The sequence below is a fragment of the Megachile rotundata genome, chromosome 4 (assembly GCF_050947335.1).
Source record: "Megachile rotundata isolate GNS110a chromosome 4, iyMegRotu1, whole genome shotgun sequence".
NCBI lineage: Eukaryota > Metazoa > Arthropoda > Insecta > Hymenoptera > Megachilidae > Megachile > Megachile rotundata.
Window position 1 is genome coordinate 20,463,211 of NC_134986.1, and position 22,262 is coordinate 20,485,472.

Sequence of the window (22,262 nt, forward strand, 5' to 3'; positions counted from 1 at the left end):
TAAATCAAATTCGAAATACCTGGCGCTCTCTGTTTCAATGTTGCACGACTAAAAAGCTAACTCAGAACTTGTTATTTTTTTAATAGTTCGAAAGATAATTCTGGTAAACATTGTTTATGTTGGCTGAATAGTTTTTCAAGAAGACATTTTTTCTTCAAATATAACATATGTGATTAAAATTACATATACAATATATCAATTGTTGTTTTTATATACGAGGTCATTATTGGTCATTTATAAAACCTAACAATTTAACAAATATTTAAAATAATGTAACAATGTAACAAATAATTAATAAATAATTTAACAAATATTTTATAAAACACAATAATTCAACGTTTCAAATTTTAGTTCTACAGACAGTACTTTTAAAAATTGAAATAAATGAGATGCAAGAACTAGACCGTTCGTGCTCCTGCATGTCTTGCGAAGTTCATTATCTCCATGTGCAATAAATCAGCGAATTTGAAGTGTATAAACAACGTTCCAACCATTCATTCAATAATCGATTTCGAAAAGCAAAGAACCACGAGGAAGCAAGCACGCGCGACCAATAAATTCAACCTGCCAGCACGAAGTTCGGTACTGCAGTTTTGCAACTGCGTGACGTAACGCAATAGATGCAATTTTACTCAGCGTCCATTTAGTTCGTCGAATCATAAAAATTGCCAGCCACCGGAACGAGTGGCATTCGCTAAAATTTCAAATGCTGATAAAAGTATAACCAACTGTTTCTCGTTTCGGTTTCGATAAAACTGGGTTACGATACCCCTTTTAGCAATCAAAGCATTATATCTAGAGGGTGAAAGCGGTTCTTGGAAACTTTTGCTTTCCAACTCGTTTGATTCTTAATGTAACGGTGTAAAAGCGATATTAAGATTATACGTTTTCGGAAAGTTCCGCATATTCGATTTCGAAACTCTGGAAAGCGTGATTTAGTTTGCCTGTAGGGTCCAGATTTCGAACGAAAAGGGTAACTTGTAAATCTCGAAATAATTGAAAACTATCGACTAAACTCGAGAGTTGATTACTTTCGAATTGTATATGCATCTAATCCCGGAGTCCAGCAGTCAAGGGTTAAAGTGACCTACCCCGAAGCGTAATCCAGAAGATACGAAACGTTATCGACGAGAAGTTCAACCGAAATTCTCCCCGCCAAAACCCGGGACCCAACCTTCCTTCATTCAACGTATCTCAGCACCCTAATCTCAGAGCCAATGGGTGACCCAGGCGAGCAGCCAAGAGTTTGTTTCGCGAGCGGTTTCGTTCGATAACGTACGTGTTTCCAAGTTTCTAGTTCGTAAAACGCTCAATTTAGAGGGTTTGGAAGCTGCAAAGCTCGTGTCGACGATTCGACGATACACATTAAAAAAAAAAAGAGGACGAAGGAAGAGTGGAAAAAGTCGGTGTAAAAAAGCAAAGCACTCGTTGCCAAAAAATTTACAGCTCGCCGACAGAATAGCCGAGCCGTAAATATTTTTCCTGGTCGACGACCCACGAGAATTATTTCCTCTCTCTTTATATTTCCCACTCTAGTATGCAAGCCACCGTGCAAGCCCTGTATCCCCTAGCCTTTTGCGGCTTGCAACGACTTCTTCCATCGACCTACAACCCCTCGCTCTCTCTCTAGCCCAGATTTCATTCAATCTCCTACCTAACCAACCCGAGAAATGAAATTCTTTTTTTATGCCCGGCCCGTGCGGTTGCATCGGTTTTTACATTGTGACCTCGGGCTTCACGGTGCTCGATTCTTCGGCTCGGGACATCGAGTTCACGGGTCAAATCGAAATATACGCGGGCACCTTTGAACTCGTTCAATGGACACGAATCACCGATTCTTCGCCGAAATAGATATTCGCGAAATGGCTGCGAACCGTTCGGTCTTCGATTAATCGATGGTAAAAGCATTTTGGGGTCAATCGTCGATGACACTCTTCGACGGAACTAAACCACGCTTTCGGTGTTGCTCCAATTTTTCACGGGTTTATTCCGCTTAATTCCAGGTCTTCAAATTCGCACCGAAATATCTGCATTTCGCAGTTATATTTACTAATTCTATACTCGAGTTCATTTTCACCATTCCTCTCGTTTAATCAATTTCCATACTGAAGTCTAAGTGTCCTCTCCATTTTTGAAGTATTAAAAACGAAGTTTGATTGCAGGGAATTATACTTTGAGAATTTATAATTTTTCAGCGGAAAAATATGAAACATAAGAGCCTTTGATGCGATAAAATATGAAGTCAGAGTTAAGTTATTCGCGTTTGGAGACACACATCTCGCGCACCAACTTCTAGAGTACTTTACCGTCCACGCTCGTCGTGCTCGTGTTTTCCGGTTTAATTAAGTCTAACGGCGATAACGAAGTGGCATATACGCTAACACCTAACTGTAGTTGGACTATGATAATTCGCTTGATTCTCCGTGTGTCAGACGGAAGAACCAGCTCCGGGGACTACTATTTTGTCACTTAATCCTTTAACGAAACACGCGACGGTGGCCGTGTCCTAGAGGTGATAACAACGAATAGCTTTCGGACAATTTTCAGCGCGAGGAAACCGATTATGGCTAGAGAGCTATTTCATGCGATATGGCTTTATTGGAAAATATATCTGCAGATTATGATACATCGACAATTTACGGCTCCGATGGGGTCGTTGAGAAATACATCCAAAGTTTATGACAGAAACCTCGCCTTTAGTATTCTACAGTTAACATTTAATGGCATTGCTAATAACTGTTACTATTATGCCGCGAATTTATATTTATCTGTACATTTATATCTGTGCTATGTGGAGGATACGTGTATATGCATGTTATATCGAGATATAAACTCTACAGGTATTCTTCGACAAAGAAAAAAGTTGTAATTTCTTTTATAAGCAGTCAAGGAAATTTCTGTAGAAAAAGGTTGAAAGATTGAAACATGTTCTCTAATTCTCCGTGTCCCTGGATTATCGATTTTCTAACGAACGACAAACGAGCCAATCTTCGTCTGAAAAACGTCCTTCCTGACACGCGATCATCCAAGGAGAGGGTGTATTAAATTGCACGAACGTGAAAGACGATTTCTTATCATTTACCTTGCCATCTCTTAGCGTGGATCCTTTTAGTGCATCATCTATCCATCCAGTGAATTACCTACGAGAATAGTTTCTCATCGGAAGAAGATAAAGGCGTGGACGTGGGTGAGATAAAAATACAAGGGAATAGGGTGATCCATCTTAAACTGTGGCGTAGAGCTGGGCGTTCCTCTTGCGTTCTCTTTGAACTTTCTTCAACTATTCCATTCGGAAATACCTGTACAGGAAATAAGTTTCCTTTGTTCTATGCATTCGCTGTCCACGAGTGTTCCATCAAACGCGTTTCGGACAGCCTTCCGAAAGCTCTATTATTTTCATATCCAATCTCTGCCGCTCAAACATCAAAATATTGCCCAGTATTGGAAATAAATTTTTCAACGTTTCAAAGTGTACATTTTAATAACGAACGAATGTAAATTCTAAACATGACAATCGGTTCGGCAATTCGTTCGATTGATATTAAAACGTGTAATCTATATTTCATACTGCGATTTATCTTTCAATTACGACAGTTATTCATACCTGGCAATATTTTGATAAAATATACACATCGGGGATTATTGAAAGCGTTAATAATAAAGTTATTAAATTTTAATCGGTACAGAGTTTCTTTCATTGCAACCGTGGAAATGATTAAATTTGTTTTTCCCCGATAAATGACGGGCCACAATTTCATAAACGAATGCTAGTTTTTGAAACCACTCGCGATAACAGACTTCAAAGCCGTCTATAACCGTCGATTCCCAAACAAGAATTTCGAGCAATAAAAATTTTAAATCCCCCCCGGAGGAATTTTCTTCTTCCCCGAACAGTGGCATTCTGGTAAATATGTTTCTCTACCACGGGAATTCATTAACGCTTAAGAGTTTTCTGTGGATCTCCTGTTATTAGTAGCCGCATAATAATGAATTTTTCAACAGCGGGAAATTTAATTATGTTTGCAATTTGTGTTATAATATTGAATGTAATTGGACATATCTTCCAGCATTTTCCAAACGAATTTCATTTATGACTTCTTTTATCTGAAAGGGTGTTTAAAATGTAGAAATGAAGGATTTTGTATAATCCGTCACTCGTACACTTCAGTCAGTTATATCTGATTGTTACGGCTCAGAAATTTCACATGAAAATTCAAAATACCTCTGTTGATTCTTTCGATATGACGCTTCAGTACTTTTTTGTGTAGAATATTTCATAGAATCGATCCGCGTAGAACAAATATATCGTTCGGCTCGAGAAAACAGATATTTTTCAAACTCGGTGTCACTTGAAATGATCGATTGAAGCATTATCGGGACTTTAAAGTGAAAGGCAATTAAAAATTTGAAACGAGTCGAAACGCAAAGTTCTTTCCGAGCTAAGAAGTTAAAGTTTGAAGAAAGTGTAGAATACATTTGGATCAAAATTAAAGAGTTAGTTGTGAGATATCCTGTATATTTTCTCGGTACATTGGAAAGGAAAAAATTGAAGAGTGGGACAGGGAGTGGCTTTCCCCAAAATTGACAGCAATAAACCCAAGGATCTTGATTTTTCAAAGCACATGTGGAACCGAAAAAATACAGCTACTCGATGGAGTGACCGCTGACTCAATGTGCAAACCAGGGTAAAAATGGACAAGTTATGGTCTTTTATTACTGCTATGGTAAACCTTGAATATTCCGAAACTCTTAAATCTGCAATAATGTCTATAAAAGGAAAGGAAGAATTTGACTCGTTTTGATAGCGGGTATCGGTTGGATGGTCCTTCAGGAAAGGCAGCTCGAAAGGTGACCTGGAAGCCCCGCAAAACCGGAAACTAGGCCGAAGGCGCAGCCGTTTAACCCCTTTTCGCGCAGCCACCCTCGCGAAATCTCGGTTCGCGTGCAACGATTGGCCATTCGCACGGAATAAATGACGAACGATGAATATTAAATTCGTCGGCTAGTCGATCCATCGTCGGAATATTCGGCGGCGAAATAGGACAACGGAAACGGAAGAAGTGTCGCGAGTATCGGGGTAATTTCGTCGATAAAATAACGCTGGACCCTCGACATTCGCGAATTTTCATCGAGTTTTAACTTCGCGCACGAGTTTCGATTTACATTGTTTAAATAACGGAGTGGGCGGATAAAAATATTGCAGAGCGTTCGAGCGTGTATTCCAGGTATTAATTTGAAGTGCGTTTCGTAACTTGATATCCGTTCGGTCGAATTTAATTAAAACCGAAAACGGGAAAGAGAGGGATAACGAACGATGTAATGAAAATTGCAATTTGTTCGGGAAAATGCAAACGAAGCGTGTCGTGTACCGCTGCAGTCGAAAATGATCCCGTTAAACTTTAGTTTAGAGTACAAGCGAATGCTAATCGTGTTGCCGGAGTTCAACGACTGTTGAAAGGCTCCCCGTCGAAAAGATGAGTTCGAGCACAAAACATTTCCGGATAATTATCGGAAATAATTTCGCTTATCTTCGTGGCGAAAACAGTTGCCGACTTTTTCGGAAGAACTATCTAAGTTGAACGCGTTAATCCGATTTTTGTCCAAGAAAAGTTTGTTCAATTCGTAGATTACTCCGAGGGAAGAAAGTTGTAAAAAACCGTGGTTCATGTAACTTTAATTCGGGCAAAATATTTTTTAATCGGATCAAGATGAATGGGAAGTAAGTAAGTAAGTTCACGAGAACCCGAGCTCGGCCAGGTTAGACACGTAAAACGAGGATTTATGATTCTCCCAGAAAAAGTGTTTTACCATTTTTATAGCCGCTCGCACCTGCGCGGCTTAACCAATGGCCAGGTAAGATTGAATAACAAATTAGAATGTTTGCGCAACCGGTAGCACGAGAAGACAAGAAGTTGTTAATGGTCGATGTACCTCGTGATCTGTAACAGAAAATGGTATTTTCGTGTTATTCGCGCGGTCTGAGGACAGCACAGGCTTGGGAACTAAGGGTCGACAACGATAACCCGATTTATCACGGGCGAACTTTACAGCGAACGAGTAATTTAATCCCAGTTTAATCTTACAACGCTCTCTCGTAATACGTGTTATGAATGCTACACTTCTTGGCCCGTATTTCTTCCTTGAAACTGTTGAAATTATTTCTGACGAAAAACTCACGCAGAAACCTCGCACGGTATCGAACAGAGCAACTTACATGGTCAATTTTTTAATCGGTAAATCCTGTTTTGTTATATCGCGGCTATAATTGTGCTCGACGTTGAACGCGTACTAAAATCGAAAAATATGTAAGCGCGAGCTCTTTCCTTTCCATTAAAAATTTCTTTACGCGTCGCTCGTCGAAGGTTCCATTTTAGTCCGCTATTCACCAACCTTATGCATTGAAATTGACAGTAAAAGAAGTAAATTAAGCGCTAAAAGCTCACGTTTCGACGGGGGTATTTCGTCGCTTTGTGTACGTACAAAGAGCGCAACATTTTCGCGGAATTTCAAAGAGAAATTCGCGTGTCGAAATCGGCGTTTTCCCAAATTGTTATCTATAGCCAGGGAAAAAGCGCACAAACCGAGCAAACCTATCAACGAATTGTTGTTTCAACAAAATTGTTCGAGCAAATTGAAAAAGATTTATTTCCTGCCCGCCACGTATTTTAAATCCAACGCGAGAGCATCCCGAAGGGACGAGATTTTGCAGCCTTGTTTCAACCCTTTCCACTCGCAATCCCGTAGAGGTTGTCTCTTCTCGTTACTCCAGAATCTGCCAGTGTCCGGATCAAATAATTGCTTTCGAACTATACTTACAGAATTATAACACTAATCGACTAATTGAAAAGATTAAACTGCTGATGCACAGAAAGCTAATTTTCTCTCGTTTAAATACTTTTACAAAGCTCTGCGAAAAGGAAAAGAAGATTTAGGGGAAGAGACGCGGTTTTACGATATTAAACTGTAGGAAACAATTTACGATTTAAAATATTTAAATCTGAAAACTAAATGCAACTGAACAAATTGGATAAAATTTTCTTCTCAGTTGTAAGACACGGACTCAGACTTGCTAAGGATTGAAACCATGATTTGTTCGGGTGGCCATCTTTTGTGACCGACTTGAGCATTCCAATCTCGTTATTAATTACCTCGAACCTTCCTTAAGCCGTTTCGTTAGTTTTTCAATAGTTGTACTACGCGTAGTATTGCCTTGCGATATATCGCCACGCGCCCATATTGCCACGTGTTCGATCCCCACGCATAGCATTGATACGCTTCCAAATTGCAACGCGTTATACCGCCACGCGTGGTATCACTACGCGTAGTATTGCCACGCGTGGTATCACTACGCGTGGTATTGCCACGCATTATATCGCCACGCGTCCATGTCGCCATGCGTCCATATTGCCACGTGTGGTATCACCATGCATAGTACTGCCACGCGTGGTATCACTACGCGTAGTATTGCTACGCATTATATCGCCACGCGTCCATATTGCCACGTGTAGTATCACCACGCATAGTACTGCCACGCGTGGTATCACTACGCGCAGTATTGCCATGCGTCCATATTGCCACGTGTGGTACCACCACGTGTGGTATCACCACGCATAGTATTGCCACGCGTGGTATCACTACGCGTAGTATTGCTACGCATTATATCGTCACGCGTCCATATTGTCACGTGTGGTATCACCACGCGTGGTATCACCACGCATAGTATTGCCATGCGTGGTATCACTACGCGTAGTATTGCCACGCGACCATATTGCCACGAGTGGTACCACCACGTGTAGTATCACCACGCATAGTATTGCCACGCATTGTATCGCCACGCGTCCATATTGCCACGTGTGGTATCACCACGCATAGTATTGCCACGCGTGGTATCCCTACGCGTAGTATTGTCACGCATTATATCGCCACGCGTCCATATTGCCACGTGTGGTACCACCACGCATAGTATTGCCACGCGTGGTATCCCTACGCGTAGTATTGTCACGCGTCCATATTGCCACATGTGGTACCACCACGTGTTGTATCACCACGAATAGCATCACCACACATCTGAATTGTAACGCGTTATACCGCCATGCGTTATATCACTACGCGTAGTATTGCCACGCGTTACATCGCCACATGCCATATTGTTATTAATCACCTCAAACCTTACTTATGCCGTTTCGTTGTTCAATAGTTGTATCTAATTGAACTTCGCACTATGGTTTAATGCGCCCCAATGCGTCTTTGAAAACCATTTGCAGATAAAAATTTGGTTGGAGAGTAACATTTACGGGTACAAATAGCCCGCACACGTAACGAAGCAAGAAACCTAACGACGAAAGTTGGCAAAGTTCGACAAAGAGTTTCGAGTAGCTTTCTGCTTGAATCGTAATCGCTTCGTTTGATGGTTTAATTTGTTCTTCTAAGAAATGCCCTAGTCGGAAGTCGGATTTAGCGTCGTCCCGTGGAGAGTGCGCTTCTTGCGATTCACGACGAGTCGCTAGGTGGATTTGTATTTTTCCTTGGAGAAAAATCTTGTGTCTCGTGGCTTAAGCTTGCATTGTACGATTTGCCGGATGCCTCGCGTTTTCGTCGCAGCTTCAACCGAGCGTTCACCGTCCTCGCGGGAAATTACATCAGACACCGGCTGTAAACCTTAAACGGGACACTTAATTTTTCCTGCAAGAAACCGCTGGCGATTCTTTTCTTTACCTTCGTTACAATTCGTGCGAGCGGCTAACAAACTGTAAGCTTGAATTTGAATGTTATCCGTACGCGAGTTGAATTTCGCTACGTCTGACTATACGTGTCTCGCTCTACTGTCGACGCACGGCGTGTCGAAAAACAGATAAAGATTGAAATATCGTTATGGCTTAAAATTTTTGATCAATGTTTTGCATCAATAACGAGCAATAAAAATGATAAATTATTCGGCTAAATTGCATTTTTAATTGGGAAAAAGGGGGACACGCTCGGCCGGCAAAATGATAGCGCAATTAATTTGCGCCGTTTCTGTCAATAGTTACCGGGAGATGCAAATGAAAATCGAGCGTTGCGTTAAATTTATACAACTTTTGATACACCATCGAGCATTAATTACATCGATATCTCGCGTTCGGCAAACATTATACGACGCAAACATCGAAACATTGACTCGAGGCAATCTGTACACTTCAAGCAAGATGGATAGCCAACAATCCTGAAACAGCGATCGCGTGAATTAATAGGGTATCGTTCGGACATTGTCATATTTCGATTATCAATATACGAAACGGCGGAATCTATTACACGCGTTCGGACGATTAACGAAACGCCGCTGCCGATAAAGAAAGCGTCCGAACGTTTTATCCATGATTTTCGCGGCAATTTTTTACAGTTTAACAGGCTTTATCGAGTTTGTTCTCGATAAAGATGCAAATTCGAGCGTCGTTCTACCGAACGCGTCGTCGATAAATGAAAACGGATACGTTGAATACAGAAACTCGTTTACGGTGCTCTTTTCCCGTTTCTATCATCGGCTCCTCCTCGCTCGATACATCTTTGTCCTACATTCCCTCCTTCCTGATCGATGAAACGCTTTCAGACTCGATCTATTCGATTTTAATGCTTCTTCTCTGCCTCGCAAACATGCTCGCAAATCCGTCTAACGTACGAGAATCTCACATACTGTAAAACAGTGATGGATGACTGTGCGTGGAAATGAGTCTTCCTCTGATTCTACTTGGAATCTCTTCAAATATCACTTTGCGTCTTCAGGTTCTATTCAGAGCCTCTTCGGTGCCTTAGAATTTGGAAATGTCGCAGGGAAATTTCTGTTCAATAGAGCCTAATATTTTTTTACGTATTTATCTTATTAGAATTTGGTACCTCTCGGAAATCACTTAAGAACTGGATCTCTCCAGTTTTTGGGAACGCTGGATTTTTTAACCCTTCGCAGGATTTTGTCAGAGTGAAATTTTTAATCAACTGAAGAATTTAATATTTTTCCACGAATTTGTTATTTTAATATTATAGAACTTGGTATCTTTCGGAAATCACTCTTAAGTCCTAGTCTTAACTAGGATCTACCTAGTTCTGGTGAACGCTGGACTCTTTAACCCCTTGCAGTATTTTGTCACAATGAAATTTCTACTCAATAGTAGAACCCTATTATTTTTCCACGTATCGACATCTTAATAGAATTTGATTAGGTTAAATAACATAAGACTAGGATCTACCTAGTTCTCGTGAACGCTGAACTCTTTAACCCCTTGCAGTATTTTGTCACAATGAAATTTCTGTTCAACAATAGAACCTAATTATTTTTCCACGTATCGACATCTTAATACAATTTGATTAGGTTAAATCACTTAAGACTAGGATCTACCTAGTTCTCGTGAACGCTAGTTTCTTTAACCTTTGCAGTATTTTGACGAACCAGACTCATGACGCACTCACAGTTCAACTGCGACAAATCTTGCTTGAATATTTAATACATTTCAATTTAAAGTTCAATTATAATTTGTACAGTCAAAGACCTGTTACAATGATGTTGAAGACAAAGTAATCACATTTTGATTTTCTTTAATGATTTTAATACTATCGTAGTTAACAGTTATTTCTGACTGATAAAAGGGGGACAAAAACATCTACAGGTAGAAATGCAAGGAGTAAACGGCCTATAAAAGCGGACAATTCGAGCTAAAAGTTTATCCCAAGTTAACGAGACACGCGTTAATCCGCGTTGTTTGTGCTTCTCTACTGGTCTTCCACGCTTCAGCGAAAGTAATTGTCAGTCGTTAGCACCTACTTCCGTCGTAATGGAGCGGATCCAGCCGTTAGTTTCGGTTTACTCGCCTCGACAGCTTGCGCAAACAGGATAAAGTGTGGATGAAATGTTCGGGGACAATGAAGGAGAGACCACAGCCTCTCTTCCGCTCGAATCATAGGGATGCTGAACACGATTTCCCTAGGGAATCGGTCGTGACAATAAGATTGACGAGATACGCGCGGCGAATTTTTGCGACGGGCAAATTACTTTAGTCGGAAAACTTCAATATCTATTCTTCACTTTCTTTAACTAATTTTGTCGTTTAATCTCAAAATATTTATTTCTTAATCTTCCTAATTTTATACTTCAGAAGCAAGTTAATTAAAGCTTAACCCTTTGCACTCCTATGACATCACATTTCTCTTATGAATGATTCAGATAAATGTTGAATTGTATATTTTCATTTAATTACTATTTATAATAAATGAAAAATGTATTTGTCACATACTCCACACTGTTACAATACATTTTACTGAGAGTCCTTTTTTGATGTATTTTGTAAATGAAGGAGTTGCTACAGAAATTAAGGAGTGTAAAAGGTTAATGGAAAAATCTGAATTTGGTCGAAGATGTTTCAAATAAGAATCACGTTCGAGGCAGCTTCGATGTAAGCATTTCGGAACGACATTAATAATGAGAACGTCAGAGTCTGAGTAAGGTTGCAGGTAGCCGTCCATATTAACTAACAACGTATTTCCCTGCGGAGACGTGAATCCGAGCTGACCAGTTCGACAGACTCCGGGGAAATATAGAATTGAATTGTTAATGCTGAGCAACGCCTGTGGTCGCTGTTATTGGAAAGCGATAAGGTCGTTCCTCGAGGTTGAACCTAGGTCTACTTTTTGACGCGGAGACTCTTCAGGCGTAACGATCAGAAACCTTGTCCAGAAAGTGTCTTGTTATCCTTAAGCACCCTTGGTTCTCGGAACCCTGATATTACATTAATAACGATTAACGTTACGCTGTAGTGTCATAGTAAACTGTGATTACGAATTAATCAAAATATTAGCGAATTTCGATTGTTTCCTCGGTGGAACTTTATGGTTAGAATACTTTAACCGAAAGGATCAATAATTAAATATTGTGATATCGATCTTAATGGAACGGTGTCGATGCAGTTAAGGTGAAGATCACAAGCGGATTTGACAGTAGAGCACCAGCAAATTAGGGAAACAAACCTTGTCACGTTTCAGTGAGAAATCCATTCGACGCCGCGGAAAATTCGACGAATTATAATTGAAAACCGAGCGGAGATCAAGATTTGATGTTAGCGTGTTTGCAACTCTTATTAGGAGGCGCACCGAGTCGACGACGTGCATTTCAATTAACGCAAGTTCACTGTCTAGAGGTTCTGCGACGGGCTACAAGAAAGAGAAACAGCCACGTTGCCTTCGGTCACGCGACTGCGACAGATGGATTTCCAAGGATACGTTTGCGCGGATGTACATGCAACAGTTAATTAACTTGGTGGCTCGACGTTTTCCTCCGGGGAAAACGACGGATCCGCGACATCGTTCCCTCTGCGAAGTAACAACCTCGAATCGCGAAGTAACAGTTTCGCTCGAACGAAACGACGATGCGCTCCATTTTTACCGAACAGTCTTCTCCGACTTGCTAATTACTCCAGTTAATGACACGCTGCTCAAACATCGTTGTATATAACTATATGTTAATTATCCCAGATATCATATCTTCAATGAACCTTTTCAACCTTCCGTAATTAGCGTCACGAATTCGATATTACGGATATCCTACTAATGAGAGCCCTCAGCTTCGGGCGAGGTTTAATGCTCCATTTGAGGCTTCGACTCACGGGGATTATATTTTTAACATTTCGAACTGTTCGAGCATTGGCTGTTTAACTATATCCGAAATAATCACTCGGTTCTTAATTTAGAAATGTTTTTTATATGTACAGGAATTCGGAGTTTGTTAAAAATTGTGACTGCAGTCGATTAACCCCTTGTACTTTGACGAGTCTCACTCGTGACGCACTCACAGCTCAAATATGATTTTACTAAAATTTTGAATACTCTTAAAATTTAAGTCCAACTATAATTTGTATTATCAAAGATCGCTGAATATAAAATATTCACATCTTAATTTTTACTGTTTGTTTAAACATTATACTTATGAATAATTAATTTTGTCTTTACGGCAAGGGGTTAACAAGTCCCCTGACATTTTATTCGAATAAGTCTAATTTGGAGTCCACATAGTCAATGATTGACCAAATTAACATTTCAACTTTCTGTTTAATATCGCTAGTTCTGAGCACCTGGCAAATCAAAGGGTTAATAAACTTCGACTAATTATCGAACAAACGACATCACGATTGACATGTATATTAACCAGAGTACATATCATAAACTTCGAACACTCGGTTCCTCTAAGCTTCAAAGAGCATCGATTAATTGCAAATGGCCATCGTCGAATTTCGTTCTTTCATAATCCATGAGTGTATCGTGTTTTCTATGCTATCGTGTATTCGGTCATCCAGTTCTCGAGCACCCTTATCGCTTTCAATGGAATCGTTCGACTCGTTTGTTAATTTAAAACGAATTTTTCACTGCGAGAGCTGTTGTTGTGTTTCATCCATTTCGACTCACGGCTGAAAATATTGAATTTTGTGTCGATATTTATGGCTTCATTTCACACCTTTTACATTTGCTTCGTCAAATTACGTTAACGCTTTATGGGTAATGTTTCCACGGATTGATCGAACGGATTAATCGAACGGAACGTAATTAGGATCGACTGGTCCACATTCTCGTTGATTTCGATTAATACGCCAGCATCAAATATTTCGGTACTTATGGAACTTGAACAATTTTCAACAATAGCAGACAGTAATTCGATCCACCTTCTACAATATGATTATTCACTTTTCAATTATATGACAGAATTCGTGAGAAGATGTAATGTCGTGAATTTATTTATTGATCCAATTTTTGCTTCAGCAGACTAGTGACTGTTAACTACTGTGTCTGTCAACCGTGGGAGAAATTAACGTACGAGTCTCGATTTATACACGAACGTGTTTGAAAGAGCAGCTAATAACGAATTTTGATAGGAAGTTCTTCGCAGTTAGATCGACTAAGAGAATGTTGCGAATCTCGGCTTACAAGATGTTAACAGTCCTGTCGAACGAGATAGTTCGGAGCGAATCGAACGGAATCGATAATGTCCCCGTAATAGCAATCGAACGCGACGTTTACAGGCCGAAGCGAAGGTTAACGCGTGTAACGTCGTTCGAGAAGCGCCATTTACGAAAATAGCTAGTGTTTTGCCAAGTTCCGAGCATCCCAATTTTTCGTGCAGTTTCTCGAAGAAATTGCCTCGCAGTTACGCCGTGTTTCGTTGCATCGTTACGAGTCCCGATATATTGGAAAACAATTATATCCTAATTACGGGCAGAAATTGCTTGCACGAACACACGGACCAAATTCCCTTTTTTTTGTTGAACAAAGATTTCCCTTGCGTCGTGTTCGCGGGGATAATACGATTATGAGATGGTTTCGTTCTGGCTAATTGAAACAAATTCCCGTTGAAGCTGCGAATCGAGAGAAGATTGCAAATTTGCATTTATATACCGACCGCTGTGAGACATTAATTATTTCTTGCTCGGTTAAACAATACGCCACGTACAATACGGAATTGTCTATGCCAAGAAGAGGATAATACGAATAAAGAGTATAAGCCGTGGGGATTCGCCGGAAAAAATGATGTTAATAGGGGTACTGGAGGTGCAGACTCATAGTGCTGATGTTAATATGAGTACTATAGATACAAGCTGATAGACGTATTGTAGGTACAATATTTAAAAGACATATTGTAGGTACAAGCTGAGGGTGCTGATGTTAATAGAAGAACTGTAGATACAAGCTGATAGACGTATTGTAGATACAAGCTGATAGACGTATTGTAGATACAATATTTAATAGACGTATTGTAGGTACAAGCTGATGGTGCTGATGTTAATAGAAGAACTGTAGATACAAGCTGATAGACGTATTGTAGGTACAATAATTAATAGACGTATTGTAGGTACAAGCTGATGGTGCTGAAGTTAATAGAAGAACTGTAGATACAAGCTAATATAGACGTATTGCAGGTACAATATTTAATAGACGTATTGTAGGTACAATATTTGAAAGACATATTGTAGGTACAAGCTGATGGTGCTGATGTTAATAGAAGAACTGTAGACACAAGCTGATATAGATGTATTGTAGGTACAATATTTAATAGACATATTGTAAGTACAATATTTAATAGACATATTGTAGGCACAATATTTAATAGACATATTGTAGATACAATATTTAATAGACATATTGAAGGCACAATATTTAGTAGACATATTGTAGGCACAATATTTAATAGACATATTGTAGATACAATATTTAATAGACATATTGTAGATACAATATTTAATAGACATTTTGTAGGTACAATATTTAATAGACATTTTGTAGGTACAATATTTAATAGACATATTGTAGGCACAATATTTAATAGACATATTGTAGGTACAATATTTAATAGACATTTTGTAGGTACAATATTTAATAGACATTTTGTAGGTACAATATTTAATAGACATATTGTAGGCACAATATTTAATAGACATATTGTAGGTACAATCTGATAGACGTATTATAGGTACAATAATTAAAAGACATATTGTAGGTACAATCTGATAGACGTATTGTAGGTACAATAATTAAAAGACATATTGTAGGTACAAGCTAATAGTCCTGATGTTAATAGAAGATATTTAGTGTTGACTTAAAAACGCGTCTCAACTGGAAACACGTGAAACCACGTGGAATTAAAACGTATCGAGTTCGAAGGCCATTCGTATTGAATCAGAACTCTTAGGATCTTCGAGCACGTTATCTCCTTGTAGAGATTTGCATCGGAGACAAATCTGGATGTCAGGAAAAAGCCAGACAAGATCCTATGGATACGGAAGAAAGAAACGAAAGGAGAGGTACGGTGAAATGAGTGGAAATCGACCGGATTCCACACGGATTTCAGCCTTCTCCTAATCCAGCCTGGAATCTCTAATTTCGTCGGATGGTTCTGGCAAATGGCCGGCCAGGATAACCGGTCCTGAATTCTCAAACGATTTTTGCGCGGCTTCTTTCCTCTCCGTTCTGATGCTTTCCTCGCTGTCTAAAGGACCGTGTTCGCCACTGAAATAATCAGGATTATTCTTCGTTGAAAACATTCGCGAATATGTTTGTTCAGTTTCCCTCGATAAATAAGCTCTCGTATACAAATGTTAACGAAGGAGGATTTATTTCGACGTCACGGATTACAGAATATTAGTTCCTTTTCTGCTTATTAAAACATTGGCGATTACGTAGCAAACGTGGGAAACTCATTTTATAAATATCACTCTACGGTGTATTAAATACCGATCTGAAAGCAAACATTTCATCCTGCTACCGATTAAGTATTCATAAAATATAGCTTTCCGTATCGAATCAAACGTTGAACACAAATTTTCTACGCGTTTATAAAACTATTTTTAAACGCTGCATCGGAAACGAAAGACACAGCGCGGAGATGAACATTCATTTTCTGTTGCGTTTCACTGTTCATTGAAAGTTGAAAGTAGAATCAAATTGAACGTATCCATAAATTGATTTCAACTTCATAGCGGGATGACAGAGCCGAGCGAACGTTTTGATTTCTGACGCTAACTCGGTCATCGAGTCGTTTCCATAGCGAGGAAAAAATCGATAGACCACGAAGACCATCTTTCTTCTGTGTCTGACACGCGTCAGCCTCGCACATCGATCGTCACTGTCGGAGAAACGGATGTCAATAATTCTTTGTTCGTCAAGAAGCGCAAAAATATTCGTGACGATTCAACTCTGACGTTTAATTCCATAAATCGCTATCGACGAACGTATACACGCGGGATTTGTTAGGGAAATTTATCAGGCGGAATCGAAAATCATATAAATATGAACAGCGAGAAAATTGCGCTGCGAAGAAATTAAGAGTGCAGCAAGAACTCACGGTGTGTCGACAAGTATACTGTAAATTGTAAACAATTAATTATTTTAGTGAAATGTAAACAAGTAATTATTTTAGTGAAATGTACTTTCATGTATTTGAACGTAACTGTCTTAAAAAAATAAAGAACGAATCTATGTTAAGTAGTGTAAAAATTAGAAAGTACAAGATTAAATTGAAAAAAGCACTCGAGTTCCGGAAGCGCGCATAGATATCTGACACTTTTGCTTGAAAGAATGTTGCCCTCTCGACCCCTTATTGGAACAATCTTTTCGCAAGAGGTAGATACAATCTTTCTCAAATAAAAGCAAAAAAATAGAAGAAGAGAAACCATCCAACAGAAACGTAGTCCTTACACATTCATTCGAAAGAGACTCACCGTCTGCCCTAGTTTCTACTTTTCAAAGAACGAGCGACGAATTCAGAACAGAACTGGTTCCAGCGAACCGTACGTACGCATAGTAACTTTTCCCTAAATCCCTCTCTTATACTTTGCAGGATAATACCTTTATATACGGTAAGAGATGATGAATTATGGTCCGCCTCGTTATTTCGAGGTGAATAAAGAAGTCGGTTTTCGCGACGGTTCAACCCGAAGAAAAAAAAGACAACTACGTGCATTGTCTGAGGGATAAAAAGAGCTAATATAGTCTGTAGAATTACTGCGGAACCGATCAGGTATTAGGGTGGCCAATCATTTTATGTTAGACTTTAACTTGTGGGTCCTTCATGTTGAAGTGGTTTGAATTGAAATGTATCGGTGCGAGGACAACTGAACTGTGCTGCTGAATCGCGTAGAATTGAATTGCATCGATGTTGAACTCAATCGTGGTAAATTAAATTGTGATTAAATAGTGTAGAATTGTGTATCGTTGAATTGAAACAGTACTGAGTATTTATTCAGTATTGAGTAACACTGAAAGTTACAAGGAATTGAATTGTAAAGAATTAAACTGTACCGAATCAAATCTGATTATGTCGAATTAAATCGAGCAAACTTAAATAATATCAGATTGAGTCATTGCGAATTAAATTACATCGAACTGAACCGTTCTGAATTAAACTACATGGGACTGAATTATGTCGAATTGAAACACGTATAATCAAAACGCGTCGAATTGAATAAAACCGAATTGAGTCGCAGCAGATTGAATTACAAAGAATCGAACCGTGTTGAATTGAACTACATCGAATCGTAGCGTACTACATCAGATTATGTGAAATTAAATCGAGCAAATTTAAATTATATCAGATTGAGTCATTGTGAATCAAATTACGTCGAACTGAATCGTTCCGAATTAAATTACATGGAATTGAATTCTGTCGAATAAAATCGCGTAAGATCAAAACGCGTTGAATTGAATAAAATCGAATTGAGTCGCAGCAGATTGAATTACAAAGAATCGAACCGTGTTGAATTGAACTACATCGAATCGTAGCGTACTGCATCAGATTATGTGAAATTAAATCGAGCAAATTTAAATTATATCAGATTGAGTCATTGCGAATTAAATTACATCGAACTGAACCGTTCTGAATTAAATTACATGGGACTAAATTATGTCGAATTGAAACACGTACAATCGAAACGCGACGAACTGAATAAAACCGAATTGAGTCGCAGCAGATTGAATTACAAAGAATCGAACCGTGTTGAATTGAACTACATCGAATCGTAGCGTACTGCATCAGATTATGTGAAATTAAATCGAGCAAATTTAAATTATATCAGATTGAGTCATTGCGAATTAAATTACATCGAACTGAATCGTTCCGAATTAAATTACATGGAATTGAATTCTGTCGAATAAAATCGCGTAGGATCGAAACGCGACGAATTGAATAAAATCGAATTGAGTCGCAGCGGATTGAATCACGTAGAATCGAACCGTGCCGAATTAAACTGCATCGCACCAAATCAGATTACGTCGAATTAAATCGTGCCAAATTAACTGACATCGAATTGAATCATTCCCAGTTAAATTGCACGGAACTAAATCCTGTCGAATAAAATCGACCATCGAAACGCGTCGAATTGAATAAAACCGAATCACGAATTGAATCAAAGAATCGAACCGTGCCGAATTAAACTACATCGCACCAAATCAGATTACGTCGAATTAAATCGAACCAAATTAAATGGTGTCAAATTGAATCATTCCGAATGAAATTTCGACGAACCGAATCGTTTTGAATTACGTTTCACAGAATTGAATGGCGGCAAATTAAATCTCGTTGAATCGAAACGCATCGAATCGCGTACAATCAAATCATACAGAATTTCGAAATTGCTGATAAATCGATAGCATCTCTAATCCTTTGGTTTGACAAAAAAAAATGTCCATTGTCCTGGTGTACCTCCAACAAGGCCGGGTTGCACCTGCAATATCGGTTCGATTTTTGAATCGACTTTACACTGCCTGTTCACCGGCCGATAATACGTTCCGGAAACAAAGTCCGCGGAACAACGATATCGTCTCGCTTTTCACTCCATTCGGTGAAGGTGGATAGAATATGCAAACGGGTGGAAAATGGACGAGGAGAAAGGCAGAGAGAGATAGGAATAGCATCGAGATCCGCGCGAACAATGGAATTTTTCTGGGTCTGATGGAACAGTCTGAACGGATTCCCGGATTTTAAGATCTTAAGATCGTCGCGGGGGACAGTCAAGTCGGCCCCGACAGCGGCTTTTTGTTCCCCGTGTTACGCTCGCCTTTTTATTTTCTTCCTTCGTGTCGCGGGAGAAAGAAAAATTTGCGGATAGGATTTTAATTCATCTCTTTCGATTGGGGTCAACAGGTTCTATCGACTCGAGTTTCATTGATACCGTCACTGAATGGAGGTGCTTTTGAATTTTAAGGAGATGTTTTCAGAACAAAGGACGGTTCACATTTATACCTTGTGAATTGTTCGAGGAGATTTCTATATTCCATCAATTTATTGAAATCACCGAGAAACGCGTGTACTGCTAAATTCGTCCGTAAACTTCTGCTCCACATTCAGATATTTTAAATAATTTATTTCAATGTAAGGAACTTTACCTTCAAGAGCACAGGCTAGGTAAAGAGGGATTTTTTGAATCATAAAAATATAATGCATTCGAGATACAAATAGAACCGTTCTTAAGGTTGTGTATAATAAAAGAGTTGCACAAGCATAACTGCAAGTTGCATAACGCGTTCATTTTTGATAAATGCTGCGCGTACGTTTCATTCGAGATGCAAAATTATTTATAATGTCACTTGCGTGTATGTGTAATGAAAGAGATAGTTGCCAAGACAGCAGCAAATGCAAGATGCTGACTAGTTACAAAGCGTTGAAAAAATAAGGAAAGAAATTGAAGCAATGGTTCTTTCGTATAAACGTAGAAGCAAAGAAAATTCACGTAGAATCGAAGCATTCCTCAGGGCGTTCGAACAAAAGACCAAGCTTTACGGAAAGTAGAATTTAACGTTGCCATCCATAAGGATATCCAGGACAGAGGGAAAACGGCCTGACGGTGATAGAATAATAGTGTTCGATTCCTACGGAATCGTCGTGGTTCTATTGGATCGTTTGTTTCGACCACGAAGAAAATGAGAAATAACAGGCCGCAGGAATTGCGAAAACCTGTGCGTGAACCGTGTTATATTGACTTTCAATTTGCATATTTCACTCGGGTATAAAACAGGTCCTTTACACTTCTACGTTGTTGTTGCAGACACGACGTTTTCTCGAGATAAAATTGAATCAAGAAGGAACAGTCGGTGCAAAACAATAAGTCACGAAACAGTAACCAGCTAAATAAAATCAATCTCTTCACCGTCGGACTCTTCCATGCAATTTTATTCCCTTCTACAGCTTCAATCTATAGTACAATTTATTCCTGAAAGCATTTCGAAATTCTATTCGCTTTCGTTATGTTAAACAATCTTTCGCACGAGTAGCAAAACCAGAATTTTTAAAAGATGGCGACAAGACGAGTTTAAATACAAAGAGACACTCCTTACTCTTCAAGAGTCTTAGAGACACTCCAAGTCCCTTTAAATTACAAGCATGAAATAATCGCCAGAATATAATTTTAATTTTCAAGCTCCTGATTGCATAAATTTTTCTAAAAGTTACTTCGAAGTGTTCGAAGCATGTTATCGAGGAGCTGTTCACATTTGACCGCGGATCAGCACGAAGGGCATTCGCGTATGAATAAATTCGAGCGGGCAAAGCAGTACCCTGTAAGTCAACCCCGAGGGTTTATCATTCGACCGCTATGGCTTATCATCTTTTATTCAGGGTAGACAGAAGCTCGAGGAAGAGTAGGTGTCTCGATTCGTGGAGCTTCTATCAAAAACCGTAAATCGAACGTGGCCGTCACGCGCGTATCACCGGAAACCAGAGGACGCCCTTAAGAGGGGTGTTCGAACAGGTCCTTGCCTCGAAAATGGGATTAACCACCCTTGTCCCAGGAACTTCGGTTTTCCGCTAGACTTCCATTTTCCAAACACTTATACTCTACGATATTGATTCGAGACTTTGGATGCCATCATAAAAATTTAAATCGAAGAAATGAAAAAGAAACGAGCAGAATTTTAAGGTTACGTTTGTACTCAAACGTATAAACATGTTTTGTATATCGGAGAGAGGTGAATTTATTTAGAAATTTAAAAGAGGCATCCTGAAGGGCCAAGGGGAGATTTTTATTAGAAATGCAGAGGAGGTATGAAAGTTTCATGGTAGGAGCTCGGCCAACCGTTTGCCTAACATCGTGCTGTTTCCTCGTGGCTGACCATGTATTGATCTATACCACTGATTTCTTTAAAAACTCCATTTTCAATATTGTCCGTGATACGAACGCTTTGCACACCTTTACAAAACGGACATTTAAACCGAGGAAATAAGCCCTGCGTATTGAATTAATTGTTTGCAAATGTATTTGTGAAGTCTGATCATGCATCGACCTATATCACTGCTACAGAAACTGATCATTAAAAGCTCCACTTCCATCATCGTCCTTGCTACAAAATCTTCGCAAACCTTTATAAAACAAATATTCTGAAAGAAGTTTACGAAAATAAGGCCTATATATTAAATTAATTATAAGAAAATGAATTGGTGTACAAATTTTTTACATAAAAAATCTTTGAGCACTAAATTTTCCGATTACACGAGATTTTCCGAGGAGCCCCATATTGAGGAAGGAAAGAGACAAAACATATGACAAGCGTTTTCGATCGGAAAGTTCAGTACAGTTTGTAGCTAATAAACCGTCGACATCCTGCTGAGCGCAAGAACTCCAGGATCTGGAGCGTAGAAACTAAAATGGACCTTCGAAATAACGATGACAGTGACTCGACGAGTTGTTCGCAACAAAATAGCTAACAAAGGATACGTTCCCCTTCATGGGATATTAACTGGTTCAAGGGGAAATGTAGTAGACATT

At 39.2% G+C, this 22,262-nt stretch overlaps 1 protein-coding gene across 5 annotated transcripts in view; it reads right to left on the bottom strand.

The window, feature by feature from the left end:
* Positions 1 to 22,262, bottom strand: part of Tpst (tyrosylprotein sulfotransferase) — a 142,892-nt gene that overhangs the window by 49,252 nt on the left and 71,378 nt on the right. Inside the window, exon 1 of one of the 5 annotated variants that reach the window (XM_076530376.1) lies at positions 5,809 to 5,939. The exons of the other annotated variants lie outside the window; for them this stretch is intronic. The gene's annotated coding sequence lies outside the window, so the exon portion shown is untranslated. Of the gene's footprint in view, positions 1 to 5,808; positions 5,940 to 22,262 lie in introns of those variants that run through there. 5 annotated transcript variants of the gene reach the window in all.